Source organism: Gopherus evgoodei, chromosome 2 (assembly GCF_007399415.2).
Source record: "Gopherus evgoodei ecotype Sinaloan lineage chromosome 2, rGopEvg1_v1.p, whole genome shotgun sequence".
In the NCBI taxonomy this organism is placed as follows: domain Eukaryota; kingdom Metazoa; phylum Chordata; order Testudines; family Testudinidae; genus Gopherus; species Gopherus evgoodei.
The window spans coordinates 60343909-60361298 of record NC_044323.1 but is presented as its reverse complement, the minus strand read 5'-3'; the positions used below and the strand labels follow the sequence as shown (position 1 = coordinate 60361298).

Genomic DNA, 17390 nt, shown 5'->3' with positions numbered 1-17390 from the left:
TTCTTTAAATGGTGGTGTGAATAGGAATGCTTTCCTGAATTAGGGCCATAAAGCCACAAAGCATATGCTTAATTCATTCACCATCTCTTTTATTTCTCTAGTCCATACTAAACTAGAATCATGCTCTAGTAATTTAGGGCCACAGTTTTAAACTTGGCAAAGAATCCTGTGGCACCTTATAGACTAACAGACGTTTTGGAGCATGAGCTTTCATGAGTGAATACCCACTTTGTGAGATGCATGTGGGTATTCACCCACGAAAGCTCATGCTCCAAAACATCTGTTAGTCTATAAGGCGCCACAGGATTCTTTGCTGCTTTTACAGATCCAGACTAACACGGCTACCCCTCTGATACTTGAGTTTTAAACTTGAGTACCTAAAGTAATCTATCTATTTAGGTATCTAAATAACAATTTAGGTGCCTAACTTTAGGCATCCAACTTGAAATTTGGGCTTTATGTTGTCTTGCATATAGTTAAAGATCAACATGAAACATTAAGATGTAGAAGATCTGTTTATCCTCCAGCTGGTCTACATTTTTGTAAAAGCAGTAATCTACGTCAAAGTGAGCTAAGCAGAGCAATCAGCATCGTAAATGAAAATTTCCCGTTCTTTGATATAGACTGATGCTTTTTAAAAAAATGCAGAACAGCTGTAGGTTAAATAAATTATCTTCATGTTATTCTTTACGTATATAAAATTCAATTGAAGTATTGCAATATGACTCTCATTTGGCAATCAAGTGGTTATATACTAGTAAATTGTGTTTATTTATCTGTTTAAAGTTCATTTTAAATGATAAATTGGAATAGAGACTGCATGAACATTAACTGGTAGCTGCTTCTGGGAATGTAAGTTTGGTTTAAGTCTACAGTGAAAACAAAACTATAATTTTAGTCCTTGATCCTACAAACATTTACTTAAGTTTTTACACATGTGTAAGTGTGCAGGCTTGGGGCCTTATTTTGAAACTTTTTTTGTTTAATTTAGAAATATAAAAATGTACAATATTTTGTGAATAATAATTAAATATAATATTTTGAAGTACTAAAGGAATGGCCTCATTTTGGCTTGGCTGCTGACACAATTTAGGAGAGCAAGAAGTTCTTTTCATCAGATGAAGGCACGAGAGAGGCTAGAGATTTTCACAGCTTTTCAAAAAAATAATTATAATTTTCTAATTTTAACCTTGGTTTCAGATGAATTAAATGGAGCTATTTTCTGTATCTTCTTAGAGTCATTAAAGGTCAAAAAGGAAACAAATATACATGACTCCTCCACATACCTCATCCTACAATTGTTACCTAGGCAAAAATTTTCATTGCCTTTGTTTGGATTCAATAAGAAAAAATGTACAGAAACACCTGTATCTTGACAAGACAGGACAGTTCAAGTGGATTAGTGGAATGTTCTCATTACTACTGCTCCAAAATGGAGTGGCATGTACTCCTTATCCCTTCTCCCCAAGGTGGCAGTAAGTGTACAAGGGCCTGGGGACCTTACCGTGAAGTCAAAGCAGGCTACTACATCCTCTTGAGATTGTAGAGCACAGTTTAGATCTTAAGGGGGAACTAAGCTATTATTCTCCACTGCTTTTGCATGGGTGCACTATCAGGAAGAGGTTCTTCACAGTCTTTCCTCCACTCGCTATCACCTCCACACTAGATCCACCAAATTTTATCTTGTGTATTTCACCATTCTTCCAGGATCTGAAATCATAATCAAATAATCCCATTGGTTTACTCATTCTAGACCGCTGTTGGCTTTGTAGTATGTATTCTGTAATGAGGCTGTAACAGCAGTCTTGCCAACCTCAAACATTTAAAACTCATGAGTCAGGCTCCTCAAAAACTGAGAGACTCAGAAAAATAAATGTTGTCTTCTTTTCATTTGCCATCTGTGTTTTGAGGTTCTAGGGCAGAATCAGTTCTTGTTTTCAGGCTTTCCTCCATAGCCACAGAGGCTAGAAAGGTACTTTTAATTTTTAAAAGTAAAGCTTAGATTTTCACAAAAATCACTTGACTCCAGAAGCCAGGGGCTTTAAGAAACCCCCCATCTTTCTCAAGATTTGTGATTAAAATCACAATAGCTGGCAACACTGTACAAGTTGCCATAATTCTAGGAACAGTTTGTACTGAATATTTGTTAAAAACAACAAGGAGTCTGGTGGCACCTTAAAGACTAGCAGATTTATTTGGGCATAAGCTTTCATGGGTCAAAAACCTCACTTCTTCAGATGCATGGAGTGAACACATCTGAAGAAGTGATTTAAGGTGCCACTGGACTCCTTGTTTTTGTGGATACAGACTAACATGGCTACCCCCTGATACTTGAATATTTGTTGACATTCTCAAAATTAATTACACGAGACAGTAAATGTTACATAACAAAGTTTTCTAGATTTTTTTAAATCACAAAATGCAGGGCAATTCATCACTATAACTAAAGTAGGCACTGGGAGTAGAGAGGAGTCTGGGAAAGGAGGACAGGAACCATAAGCAGGTCAGGAGACAGGGCTCAGGAGGGTCCATAGTAGCAGCCAGCCAGAGACTCCTTTATTTGCTCAGACAACTTCCTGCATTACTTCCTGGTTTAGATAGAGCTCCTCAGCCAGTCGGTGGTAGTGGATATGAAACCAGGGATTTCCCTACATCCCCCCTGAATTTCCCCAACACCCCAGTTATGTGAACTAGTTACATGCAGTGTTGCCAATTTAGTGATTGTTTGGAAATTTGAATTGAAATTGAAACATTAATACACACTTTAAAAGCATATAAAATGTATGATAAAATACATGTATCTGAAAAAATACAATACATTTGTAAAGCATGAACATAGACTAGCTTCCTTATACAGTTGTTGTTTTTTGTGACAATGTCAGTGCATTCATTTTGGTGACATTGGCCAACCTAATAATTTCAAATTATGATTTGTAAGCAAAGTCTAAATGAGCTCTCCCTGACAGCTAATGATGAGCTGAGGGGAAAGGCTTCAGGACCAAATTGTATTTATATTCACACCTAAGCTACCTAGGTAGCCAGCAAATAGAGCTGTGTTGCCCAAGAGAGAGATTTTGGCTGGGATTCGGTTATAAATCACTTGAATGCGGGGGGGGGGAGGGGAAATTAAATTTGTTATTCTTATTGTATGAGCAAAGGGCAGTAGAATTGTACTTAGCCTGTGCTGATTGAGGGCATCAAGAGAGAGGGTGAGGACAGGTGTTTAGCTTGATGGCCTGTCTAAGTCACAAGTACTATTTCAACTGCCCCTTTCCATTGTTTAAAGACAGAGCTGATTAGGCTCCATAGATAGTCTTTTGTTTTGTTAACACTACAGCTGAAATCACTGATAATCAGGTCTAAGTGCTTAGATCTGCTGTGGGACAGTGTTTCTGTGGAAGAAACAGCCCAGCCTGCACTAGCAGCGAGTTTCCCCCACTGAGAACTCAGCTGAAAACACTGAGAGCTGGGTGGAACCTCAAGAGATCAACTCGCAGAGGTCACAGGGGCAGATGGCAGCAGAAGGTGATGGCGCAATGAACAATTGCCAGAGCGAACAGTGAGCAGCTGGAGGAACGAGCAAGGTGCCTTTTTGCCCCCTACCTGGGAGGTGAACTCATGCGAAAGCATCTCCGAACTCTGAGTTTCCACTGACCAAGGACAACACTGGTGAGTGTTAATGAGGCTGTTAAGAATGCTGGAGACACAACACAATTCATGCGAACAAACATGGCTGTGGCATCATACTTTCTATTTAAGCAAGAGATACCACACATTACAAAATGGAGGCCAATGGTAAGTGCATTGTCACTTGTTTATCCTGAAGTTGAACACAGGTTCCAAACAAGACCAGCAAATGCTCACTATCTTTCTGCAAGAAACTCAACTGACTGGCTAGAAGCATGTGGTGCAACAGTGAAAGACTCAACAGTTGAAAAAGTGAAGAACTTTCTCACCACATTCAAAAAATGTGCATACATGGCTGATGAATGCACCAATGCACATGGGCATCAAGTATTAAGTCATTGTGTACGTTATCTTGATGTCAGTGGTAGGTCAGTAGATGCATTTCTGGATGTTCAAGTTATAAAAGACACATCGGCTGCATCTGTGACAACCCACATCTTAGAAGAGTTTAATGCTTGTCAGTTGGACACCCCTCCTTCTCCTAGTTACTTCCTGCACATTCTGAAGCAAGAAACTGTCTCCATATTCCCAGAACTTATTGGACATTTTGCCATATTACTTTTCCAACAGATGTCTGGGTAGTTAAAGTCCCCCATTACTACCAGGTCTTGTGTTTTGGATACTTTGGTTATTTGTTCTAGAAATCCCTCCTTCACCTCCTCCTGCTGATTTGATGGTCTATAGTAGATGCCTACCATGATGTCATCCCTATGTTTCCCCTTTTATCTTCACTCAGAGACTTTAAACTGGTCTGCCTCTTCTTATGGATGTCAGGACAAGTGTACATATTCTTGGTGTATAATGTAACACCTCCTCCCTTTATTCCCTTCCTGTCCTTCCTGAACAAGCTATACCCCTCTATACCAATATTTCGGTCAGGATGAGCAGGGTTGGTGTCCTTAGCCTCTGTTTGCCAGAAGCTAGGAATGGACAATAGGGGATGGATCATTTGATGATTACCTGTTCTGCTCATTCCCTCTGGGGAACCTGGCATTGGCCACTGTCAGCAGACAGGATACTGGGCTACATAGACCTTTGGTCTGACGCAGTATGGCCATTCTTATGTTCAGAGTTCCACATGAGCAGTGATCCAGCAGAGGGACTTTCTTGAATTCAGGCAAGAGGGGAGGAAGTGATGACCCAGGAACCCAGGGCTCTTTTCTGGACATGCTTATCAGCTACTTTTTTCTGGCAACAAAGCATCTTTCATTCCCCATCATGCCTAAAAGTGGAGGGGAGGATGTGACCAAAGCACCTATAAAAATAAAATACCCATTTACAATAAATTAGCATGGGCTCACATATTTCAGCAACTCTGTTACTTTTGTATCTGGGAGATCGAAGGGGAAATTCCACTTTGCATTTTCTTTTAAACACTACTCTCTGAATGTGCTCATTAAACTCTGGTTACAGAAGTTGGCACTGACGCATGCCACATGGATTTTGAAATTGAGATTGAATAGAGCTTTACATAGATATGTTCAAGGTTTTGTTATGACTCTTGCCCATAGTTTAAATAATGTTATGTGGGACTCTGACGGGGGAAATTTTCAGATGAGAGTGAAGTAGAGACAAATGGAATTTGTCTCTCTGAGACAAAACACATGAATAGTACAGTACTTGCATGAATGAGTCAGTCTATTGTCCTGTAGCTTGGTTTTCAGTTATTCATGATGCTGTTTGACTAAAGTGTAAGACCATTATTGCAAATGCAGCTGGAAGATGAGATAAAATGCTTTGCTCTGGTGCTTCCTCTCACCTCGTATTTTCAACATCTGATTCATGCTTTGGCAGGTACCCAGAGAACCAACTGTATACTTTGGCACTTTGCTGCAGCAAGCATTTGTCAGCAGAAATCTTGAAAAAGCCAGTGTTGCTCATATTAATCGCCTTTCAAGAGATGCCATGACGCTGAGTAATGAGCAGTGGTGGTGATAGGCATAAGCGGATGAAACAATTGCTTAGGGCCCAGAGCAGCTCTGTGGGCCCCCAATTTAGTATTACCCCAAAATACTGTTCATCTCATTTAACATGGACTTCAACAAGTGTATCAATATGTGTCTGTGATGCTGGTAAACCAGGTGCCAGCTCTTGCCAAGTCTGTAGGCATTAGCTGAACACTGATACATTCATAGCTGGAATCAAGACCAGCTCACCTATATATTAATATTGTTCATTGTTGAACTTGTAAGAATGTGTTTTAGTGTTTAGACTCTATGAAATGCTTGTAAGTTGCTGCATGCATTCAACTTATATGTAATGTCTATATTCCCTGCTTTAAAGCAAGTTTTGCTTTATAATTGTAAAAATGCCTGCTCTGAACTTGTGAACCCAAGAAGGAAAAGTGGTTCCCCTGCCCTCCCAGAAGAATTATCAAGACTACATGGGCCATTGCGGAACATCACAACGCAAAGACTGGTTTAATGGCCCTCTTACACCCATTAGTGCTATGTGAGACAAAGCTCGTCCCATCAGTTTGAATTATGGAAAAGGGAAATAAAGATAGCTGACATGAAGATTTGTTAGCTCTTTGCTGTTTGTACTCTCATAAGGGCTGGAGCTAAGAAACAAAAGGCAGATATTCCCACGGTCAACCTGGGTTAGCCCTAAAAAGATATTCAGTGCTGACAGATTACCACATCTGTCACTTTTTGGAACAATGGATTGTAACTCATTTGTGTATATATGTTGCCTGCTTTAACCTGTAAATAACTCTCTAATTTCTTTTTCCTAGTCAATGAACCCTTAATTAGTGTACTATAGGGTTGACTACAAGCATTGTCTTTGGTGTGAGATCTGAGGTACAAATCGATCTGGGGTAAATGACTGGTCTCTTGGGACTGGAACAACCTGAATATTTTGTGATTTGTATTTGTGATCATTTATCATTAAGGCTAGCATGCGTGGATGGCAAGATAGATGCAGAACTCAAGGGCACTGTCTGTGATTCTGTGGTAAGACTGTTACAGTGATCCAGGAGTTCACATTCGTTACTGGATAGATGAAATCTAATTACAGAACGTACAACCAGTTTGGGAGTGTCCGCCCTGCTTTTTGACAGTCTTCCCTGAGGTTGGCACTCTTGGTGATGAGCCACTCCAGATAGCGTGACAACGTCGTATTGTTTTTTGTTTTGTTTAGTTTGCAGAAATAACTAAATTAGTATTTTGAAGAGGGGTATGATGGACACGCGCCCCTCCCATTATTCCAGTTTAGTATCCCCAATGGACTTCTTATAATGAGACTCCAAAGCCTCAGAGTGAGGTTGTGTAATGGAAAAAATGACTGTTCATGATGTTAATTAAAATAATATTTATGAATCTAAAATAAAACCCTTCACTCATCGCACAATATAGAAATTCACAAAGCCATCACATTATTCTCCTTTAAAACCTCCCGTGCTGTGCTGTCTTCAGATCACAATCATCCAGCAAGAACTCATGACATTGAGACTTTTGTGACTACTAACTCATGCAACCATACTGTTGCAGTGGTCTCTGCTGTTCCCTTGTCCTCCCACTCCCTCTCTCTTTGCTTGTCTGTTTAACTGCCTGTTCCATATTGTCTAAATCCTAGACTGTGAGCTCCTTGGGGCAGGGACTCCCTTCATGTTATTTGTACAGTGTCTGCTACCGTGGGGTCCTAATCCCTGATTGTGGTCCCCAGCCTGTATTGTAACAGAAAATAAAAAGAAATAAAAATGGTTCCATATGGAACCATCTACAGGGTGTTAGGGAAATTTACCACTTACTCCAGTTGGAGCAGGATGGCACCCTTAGTATTCTGACAGTGCAGCGTATTGGCACAAGTATAACTGCCAAGCTAATTGTAAACCATATGTCGTCATAGCTTAACAAGAGACACAGGCATAGTGTTTAAACATTCAGTCTAGCTTCTTTTTGTGCACCATGTTTTGGCTTACTCTTGTCTCGTTAAGGCCTAGATCCCCAGCCAGGGGTCCTTTACTGTAGATGCAAATCAGTAGTTAGCAATGCAATTGCTAAAAATAGCAGATGCACTTTTGGGGAGAGCTGCCAAAAGGAAGTCAGGCCCTTGAGAATCTGACCCTAAAAACAAAACAGGGTAATTGTGCTCCCAGGTTAACAATCAGCAATCTGCATCAATATCTCTAGGTCTGTGTACAACCATAACATAAAGGAATGCAGAGGTTCTCTCCAAGGATCTTGTTTAATCTCCCTCTCTAAGGGGCTACAATACAAAGAAAATGAGCAATAATACATTTGGAAGCCCTTTATGAGCAAAAAACTATCTAGAAAGTAACCCTAATGAAACCTTAAATGCTGAGGGTATGTCTACACTACAGTAGAAGACCTGCGGCGTGGCTATGGTTGGCCTGAGTCCTCTGACTTGGACTTGCAGGATGTGGGCTGTGGGGCTCTAAAATTGCAGTATAAATGTTTAGGCCGGGGCTCTGAGTCCCTTTAGGGGAAGGATCTCAGAGCTGGGCTCCAGTCCAAGCCTCAGTGTCTATACTGCAACTTTATAGCCCTTCAGCCTGAGCCCTAAAATACCATGGACCACTGTAGCCAGGGAGAATTCTGATAGCACAGAGCCAATGGAACTGTGCTGCCCGGGAGCTGGAGGGACTGAGGGGGAGCCAAAACTGAGGTGCAGGCACAGTGTCTTTGTGCAGGTGGCCCTGATCTCCCATGTTTGGGAAAGGTTCATGACCTGTTCACTGGTGGGGTAAATCCCCCTAGAGTTCCCTTTTGTTAGATCTCCTATAGGAGTGGGTGATCTGGGCCATTATGATGATTATTTATTTCTATTGCTATAGTGTCCAGAAGCCTTTTTCTGGCTCAGGATGCCTTGGCCTAGAAACTGTACAAACATACAGGAATACAAGGTCCCTGCCCTGAGGAACTTAGAGTAGTTAGAAAATCTATGATTAAAAGTATTTGACAAAACAGGAACAATATAACCATTGTTTCCATTTTTACTAGGGCGTCTTACCCCATACTGACTACAGAGATCAACACTATCATTGCCTTTCTGTTTATGCTTTTGAATTGTTTCCTCTTATCACTGTGTGCTCAAAAACTTACAATAAAAAATTGAAGGCCAGGAGAAAAGCAGGCACATGAGAACGTCTATATGTTAAATTCCAGTATTCTCTGACTCTGCTCCTGCATCCCAGTCATGTTCTCCGGGTGCATTAGCTAGTCAAACAAATAATTTTTCTGCAGATTCATAGTCCTCCAAACTCAGACTTTTTCCCCTTCATCTTCGACCCAGAGTTTAATTAGGAAAAAAGTAGCAAAGTTGCCTCTAAACTCTTTTTTGAAAGGAAAAGAGTGTGTCTCCTGGTCTGGGTAAAGTAGGCCATGTCTGTGAAAATATAGATTTTTCTCCCTTTATATTACATCTCTGCCTTCTTCTTGGCTGCTATTAAAATCCCATCATATTGGATCAGGCCACTTGTCCAACTATCTTGTGACAGAGGGCAGCGCCAGATGCTTTCTGTCTAGGTTTTCTCCAGCAGCCTTTGCCATAATATCCAAGTGTTCCTGTTGTTGCATTTGCTGTTCCTACTGTACATTACACCAGCCTATAAGCAATTTCCACATAATATATTGTCACCCTTTACATTAATGACAAACAATGACAAAAATGCTGCACGTGTTTGTGTGTGCATGCACACATGCACACCAGGTTCACACTCCTCCACAATTGGGCTAAAAGTTTTGAGAATGGAACTCTTTGTCGATCTCATTTACATTTTGTCTTTGGAACTGAGCAGCAGAGAATTCTAAGGAGTAAGGGACTTATTGCAGCAAGCCACCTACTAAAAATAAAAAAAGGAGAACCAGCAGCAAAAACTTGAAACATCATTCAAAAAAACCATGATTAAAAAAATGGAAATCCCTGACAATTCACCCAACTGAACGTGGAATCGAGTCAAGTCATGACCCTCAGTTTCCTTAATATGTAAGAAGAAATTCTGTAGCAAGATCCTGCCACTTCATATCCGTTTTATTTGTCCGCTTTGTTTGAAACCTTCCGGTCCTGATAGAGTGATACGAAAAACAGCTGTCGCATTTCCACAGACTGAATTTTTAACATGGGAAGCTGGAGTGGAGTATACCTAAGAGCATAAGAGCTAATGCTTGGCTGTGGGAGAAGGGGGAAAAATTCATGAATGAAATTTAGCAGTTGTCATTGTGAAATTATGAAATAACCAAAATGTGGACGGCATCAGTAATGTCTTTCAAATCTTCAATGTTTCTCACATGCCACAGTCACTGGACATAAGAGGCAACAAAATCAAAGCATTGTATAATGTAAGATGTCATTGGGAACAGGGCCAGCTTTAGGTCGATTCCCCCAAATTGGGCCCCGCGCCTAACAGGGCCCCATGCTCAGGGTCTTCCGCGGCACTTCAGCGGTGGGTCCTTCATTCGCTCCAGGTCTTCGGTGGCATTTTGGCGGTGGGCCTCGTCGAAACTATTTGAATTTGGTGCTGCACTTCCTAAAGCCAGCCCTGATTGGGAATGAATGTTGGATGACCAGAAGCTCGCTGGTCAGTACAGCATTTGCAATAGGATAAATTCTACATTATTGTGACATTCCAGAACACCAGATAAATGTCTGAAGAGAATACATGTGCTGTTCTACTCCAGTAAGCCCCTACACACAATTTGTGTGCAGTATCTAACTCACATGAGGGAAGCTTCTCTGCTTATGACTTCATTCTTACTTCTTTGCAGATGCCTAAGTTCCCTAAAAGGCACACTGACTAGAAAAAGTGCAATCACACAAGAAGACACTGGATATGCCCTTCTCAAAAGACCCAGGTCTGCCTGAACCAACACAAACAAGCACCAAACCCCACAGTTGGTTGAAACACTATTCACTCAACTTATTTCCAGAGGGGAGGCAGTGAGGAGACAGGAGGGTTTCAGGCAACTCAGTCCCCCTCCCTCCTGTTCTGTTTTTTGAGGTTCCTACTGCTACACTGTCTGGCCTTGGGTAATTGGGCCAGCTCTTCTGTATAGTTGAGCATGCACCCTTAATTATCAAAAGGCTTCAAGAGAGCTTTGAATAACCAAGATAGCAATATATGTAAAAGGCAGATGAACAGAGCACACCATCAGGAAGTGATTGCAAAACGCTGGTTGAATAACTCCTAGGTTTTGTGGGGCCTCTTCAGTGTTCTGTCTGTGTGAAATTGGCTCTGCGGTTCACTATATGACTAGTGAATCTGGTGAGTGTATAGAGGGCCCCTGGATGATTCAGCAACCACTAACTGTAGTAATAGTATAATGTAGGTGAATTTGTGAGCTATTTATAAGATCAGTAACAGTCATTAGACTGTGTTCTGTAGCTTATTACTTTACAGTTTCAGAACTATATACAAACATTAATCCTCACAGTTAGGTACTATACTATCATCATGAGGGGAACCTGAGGCACAGAGACATTAAGTGCTTGTCCAAAGCCACATAATGACTTAGTGCCAGAGTCAGGTTTAGAATTTGGATCACCTACTCAGTGCACTAAACTACACTGCCTCTCAAGGCCAATGCTAATGTCAAATGCCTGCATGCATAGCTACACACAGCTACAAAATCCTTTTACTTCTCCTTTGTATGCACACACACAGCTGCGGATTTTTCAAGCTATGCAATCATGTACACCAAGATGTTTGACGTTATAATTAATGGTGGGACAGCTCAGTGAGGCCATGAGGTTAATGACAAAATGCAATGAATCTGAACCCAATCTTGAATGCCCACCTGTGCTCCACAGATGATGCTTCAGTGGGCAGGGTCTCCTGATGCGATAGCTGCATCCTGATGCTACTTCCACTAAATGTGAATGCATACATTTGGGTTAGGTGGTATAGGCTAGAAAACAGCTCTAGCAGAAAGTTTAGAATTCCTATCTGAACCTTTCTCAGCCTTAATCAGAACAGAGACAGAGCACATTGCTGTAAAGAAATTGTAGCATCCAGCGGTGGCTCCAGGCACCAGCTCTCCAAGCGCATGCCTGAGGCGGCAAGCCGCGTGGGGCGCCCTGCCAGTCCCTGTGAGGGCAGCAGTCAGGCAGCCTTTGGTGGCTTGCCTGCGGGAGGTCCGCCGGTCCTGCAGCTTAGGAGTACCCACCGCCAAATTGCCGCCGAATCGGTGGGACCAGGGACCTCCCGCAGGCAAACTGCCAAAGGCAGCCTGCCTGCCGTGCTTGGGGTGGCAAAAATGCTAGAGCCACCCCTGGTTGCATCACCCTTAGCCGTTAATTAGACTCATTATAACAAACCTCTTCTTAATATTCACAGCATTAAATTAGAAGTTACTGACTGGCGTTTGGACTCTTATTACATATTCATTAGAGTTGGATGAGCTTTCTGTCATGGAACTTAAAATTACACACAACATTCTTGATTTCAGGTATTGTTACAAACCTGAATGTCTACTCATGGCCATTAAAAGGTAGGCTGAGCTTTGTGAATCTTTTGAATGACTTTTGACCAAGTTTCAAGAACTCTTCCACCCTCACCATAGCTTTAAGGGAAGGATCAAACCAAAACCATATATGGTGGGAAAGACACCATTTCCCAGCTTTTCAGATGGCCTTGCTAGTTTCTGCAGAATGAATTTAAGCTTTAATTTTAAAAAAATAAGTTTCTAGCCCTTATGTGTTAAAAATCTGAATGAATGGGTGCTGTCTTATGGATGTCAAAAGAGATACAGCAGGGAGGAATCTGACCCATTAGTTTAAATATAAGCTGCTTCCATTCACCTCAAGTGGAGTTCACTCTGAAGGCTAACATTGTATGGTTAGATGGCAACACTGTCAATGATTTGCAAGGTTAGCAGAAACATTCAGGTTACAAGGAGAGTTTGGGGTTATGGGAAGCGCTTGGATGAAGCCTGGGAAAAGATTTATGGGTTCTTTTTCAAGTGCTTGTTCACATCGATTCCAATCAGATGTGCGTGTGCTGCATGCGTGGTCATCAGAAAGTTTTTCCCTTAGCAGCTCCCGTCGGGTCGACTGGGGAGCTCCCTGGAGTGGCCCCTTCATGACGCTTAATATATGGCCCTGCCAATCTGACCCCCCTTCAGTTCCTTCTTACTGTCCATGGTGGCCTTTTGAACTGCGACTCGCTTGCTTTGCAAGTGCTCCCTTAATGTAGTTACCTAAACTAGTTCTTCTTCTTGTTTCTTGTTTTGTAGTTGTTAGCATAGTTATAGTTAGTATAGGTGTTTGTGAGTCGGATCTTCCTTATCCCCTCACCCCTTTCTGGGCTCCGGGGCATGCTGCAAGCCCAAGGCTTTAAGTCTTGCAGTGCATGCCACAAGCCCATGCCAAATCGTGACCCCCCATGACTCTTGCCTGAGGTGTCTGTGGGAGGCGCATCAGACTGAGCGCTGCAAAATCTGCAGGGCTTTTAAACCTAGGATGAAAAAGGAGCGGGATTTCCATTTGAAGCACCTGCTCTTGGAATCCGCTCTTCATCCATTGGCTTCAGACAGCCAAGGTTCGGGCCCAGGGCTAGTGCAACCATTTAAGTGACTTAGGCGGTCACCTAGGGCACTAGGATTTGGAGGGCGGCATTTTCTTTGGCAGCGACCACGGTGGCTGGATCTTCAGCCTCCCCAATCGCCGCCGGCATTTAGGTGGAGGGAGCTGGGGCAGGAAAGCACGGGGAGGACCACCTGCAGCAAGTAAGGGGGGGTGGCACGCAGGGGAACTCCCCACCCCAGCTCACCCCTGCCCTGCCTCCTCCCCGAGCACGCCATGGCTGCTTCACTTCTCCCGCCTCCCAGGCTTGCGGCACCTAAGCTGATTGGCGCCGCAAGCCGGGAGGCGGAAGAAGTGAAGCAGCCATGGCGTGCTCGGGAAGGAGGAGAGGCAGGGGTGAGCTGCTTCACTTCTCCTGCCTCCCAGGCTTGCGGCGCCAATCAGCTTAGGCACCGCAAGCCTGGGAGGCAGGAGAAGTGAAGCAGTGACAGCGTGCTCGGGCTGGAGGCGAAGCAGAGGTGAGCTGGGACAGCGGGGGTGCCTCTGGGAGGAGGGGGGAGCTGCTGCAAGGGGGAGGTGCCTCAGGGCAGGGGATCAGGGATGGGGGAGGGCGCAAGGTGGAAGTTTTGCCTGGGGTGCGAAACATCCCTGCTCAGGCCTGAGCACTTCAATGCAGAGCGCTCTGGCATCAGTTCACAACTTGGGGATGAGGAAGGACTATACTGCGAGAGACCCTCGACACCGGCGATCCCCGGCACTGCAACAGGGAGCAGCAGCCTGGCACTGCTCTACTTCCCTGGTGCCCCACAAGTGGCATAAAAAGACTGAGAGAAGGCGCCCTTCTCAGAGAGCTGCAGGACTGCCAGGGGACGCTTCACTGCACCTGAGGAAGGACCTGGCTCCCAGACAGTATGAGTCAGTGCTGTCAACTCCGGCATCCCAGAAGGCACCGTCGAGTCTGGCACATAGTGACTTTTTGTCAGGGCAGTGCCAGGTGGAGGTGTTGGAGCCACCCTCCACCCTAGACACTTTGGAAGCCGCAAGTGATCTCCTAGAGATGACTGCGGCTCAGCCCCCGATTATTAGGGACAAGTCTCCAGTACCATTAAGACAGGTACCATCCAGAGGAAAGCCCACCATGATGCCATGCTCCCAATTGCCAGATACAGCAATCTATCTCCCAGCACCGAGGACGGATTGGTACTGGTCCACAATGACTTCACAGGACCGGCACCAATGAGTGGAACTGGTGCCCAGCAGGCGATCACTGGCACCAGTCCCCATCACCAGAGCTGCTAAGGGAAAAACTTTCTGACGTCCGTGCATGCGATGCGCGCACACTTGATTGGAATGGACCTGAACAACACATCTCGAGGAACAATAGTTACAAGAAGGTGTGTAACCGTTTTTTTTGGTACAGCTTGCCATCTGCAGGAAGAAACTTATTTCAGCGGCATTACAGTGAGGATAGTCCGGACTTATAAAGAATAAGTAGAATAGGTCTGTACAGCATTGTAAATATGGTCTCACATTTAATCTTTTTTTAATGAAGCAGGTTTTACATATTGCTGCCTAGTGTAAAATCAGCTCATTTTCCAACCCTCTTACAATTCCCTCATGACTGTTAACAGTTACACAGTAGTTTCATTTTCTGGGAAATGCCTACTCTAAGCACTACTAGACCACAAACAATATAAAGGATGTCCCTTAACATGTGCTCCAAGTTAGCAACAGGCTAATGATATGATGATATTCACACTGGATTAATAGGCCTTTTATGAAAAAACAAATAACAAATACATGCATTGCCTGCTACACAGATAATTTAAATGCCACTAAACAGAATGTTTGGGATCAGGACTATGTTAAATCATACTTTGAACTGTGATACAGCAGGGTCAGAGGGCAGCAGGAAAGTGATGATGGTGGTATCAGAGCCTTATTCCCTGTGGACTAAGGAGAGGTTACTGCAGGTTAATTAGAGCATCTGGAGCCAATTAAGGCCCTGCCCAAGACCTAATAAACCCCCAGCTTTACTTAAGGCATGGCTACACTTGCAGATATAGAGCGCTGTGAGTTAAACCAGCCCTCGGAGACCACAGCAGGGAAAGTGCTGCAGTGTGTTCACACTGTCAACTGACAGCACACTGGTGTGGCCACATTTGCAGCACTTGCAGCAGCATTGGGAACAGTGTATTATGGGCAGCTGTCCCACAGAGCACCTCTGCCTATTCTGGCGCTGTGGCTTGTGGGAAGGGGGCGAAGGATGCAGGGCATTCTGGGTCCTGTCCCAACACTCAGTGATGCATCTCTTCACATCTCAGCAAGCCCTGTGCTTCCATCCACATTTGGTGCCTTCTTTCAACATTTTGCAGTCATCCAGTGCTCATAGCCCCAGACTTTGATAAGGAATTCACCCTACAGATGTATGCCTCGTATGTAGGACTAGGGGCTGTCCTCTTGCAGATGGCGGGGGAGGAGGAGCACCTGATTCTGTATCTTATTTGGAAACTCCTCCCTAGGGAGCAAGAGTATGCCATCGTCGAAAAGGAATGTCTGGCCATGGAGACTCTCTGATACTACTTATTGGGGTGGTGGTTCACTCTTGTGACAGACCCACTCCACTCCGTGGATGCACAGAAACAAGGAGAACGCAAGAGTGATTAGATGGTTCCTATCCCTGCAACCCTTTCAATTCCAGGTACAGCATAGGGCTGGAAGCCAACACAACAATGCTGACAGTCTGTCTTGACAGCACTGCCTCTCATCCCAAATAGCCCAACCCCACGGGTGTTGGATGTGGGGCGAATTTGTGATACAACAGAGCCAGGGCAGAACTGGGTCCCTTCCCCACTCACCTTCTCTCCCCCCGTCTCTCTCCAGGGCACTAGCGGAGCCCAAAAATAGGGGTAGGGGTGGCACCCTGATCCACCACGGCAAGGAAAAGTGCGGGACCCACCACATTAGCATTGGTTACATAGCACCTTCCAACAGCTTTTTCAAACATTACTGAATTAATCCTTTCAACATCCCTGTCACAGAGCTATAATCATCCACATATTGCTGATGGGGAGACTAAGGCAGAGCTGGGAATAGAATGCATGTCTCCAAAATACCAGATATGTGCCTTAGTTACAAAGTTGTCCTTTCTTCCAAATGCTTTGTTCCAGCCAAATGCTATGTTAGATTGTCATGCAATTTAACATTGTACAGACTCATAGAATCATAGGACTGGAAAGGACCTCAAGAGGTCATCTAGTCCAGTCCCCTGCACTCATGGCAGGACTTGGTATTATCTAGACCATCCCTGACAGGTGTTTGTTTAACCTGCTCTTAAAAATCTCCAATGATGGAGATTCCACAACCTTCCCAGGCAATTTATTCCACTGCTTAACCACCCTGACATTTAGGAAGTTTTTCCTAATGTCCAACCTAAACCTCCCTTGCTGCAATTTAAGCCCATTGCTTCTTGTGCTATCCTCATAAGTTAAGGAGAACAATTTTTCTCCTTCCTCCTTGTAACAACCTTTTATGTACTTGAAAACTGTTATCATGTCCTCAGAGTATGTATCAATTAGTGAACATGTGTTTTTTTGAGTACCTAACAGCTTCTAGCTATTTTGTTACAAAATAGATTTTTAGGTCAGTGGTTCCCAAACTTGTTTCGTTGCTTGTGCAGGAAAGCCCCTGGCAGGCCAGGCCAGTTTGTGTACCAGCCGCGTCCGCAGGTTTGGCTGATCACGGCTCCCAGTGGCCATGGTTCGCGGCTCCAGGCCAATGGGAGCTGCTGGAAGCGGCGGCCAGTACGTCTCTCGGCCCACGCTGCTTCCAGCAGCTCCCATTGGCCTGAAGTAGCGAACCATGGCCACTGGGAGCCGTGATCGGCCGACCCTGCAGACGCAGCATGTACACAAATCGGCCCGCCCGGCCCGCCAGGGGCTTTCCCTGCACAAGGGGCGGAACAAGTTTGGGAACCACTGTTTTAGATGATTCCTTCCTGCCATATAATCTTCCCTGATGTTGTCTGCTAAATACTTACTAATGTTTAGACCATTTCAGCTTCCTTTGTACTGTATGTATATGATCACAGTTACAAGGATTGCTTTGGGTACCTCTGAATTTCTGAACACAGGTTTTTCCATACTTTTCATCCTGGGCACACAGTCATTTTTCCTGGGTTTTCTCACCCAACCAGGAATGCCTCTGTTTGACATGATGCC

General features: G+C 44.0%; 1 long non-coding RNA gene across 1 annotated transcript; it reads right to left on the bottom strand.

The window, feature by feature from the left end:
* Positions 1 to 4078: 4078 nt before the first annotated feature.
* Positions 4079 to 17003, bottom strand: LOC115644863. Its single transcript, XR_003998609.1, has 3 exons — positions 16992 to 17003; positions 15899 to 15905; positions 4079 to 4159 (listed from the first exon to the last, which is right to left on the bottom strand). It is a non-coding gene; the product is annotated as an uncharacterized LOC115644863 (long non-coding RNA).
* Positions 17004 to 17390: the final 387 nt, after the last annotated feature.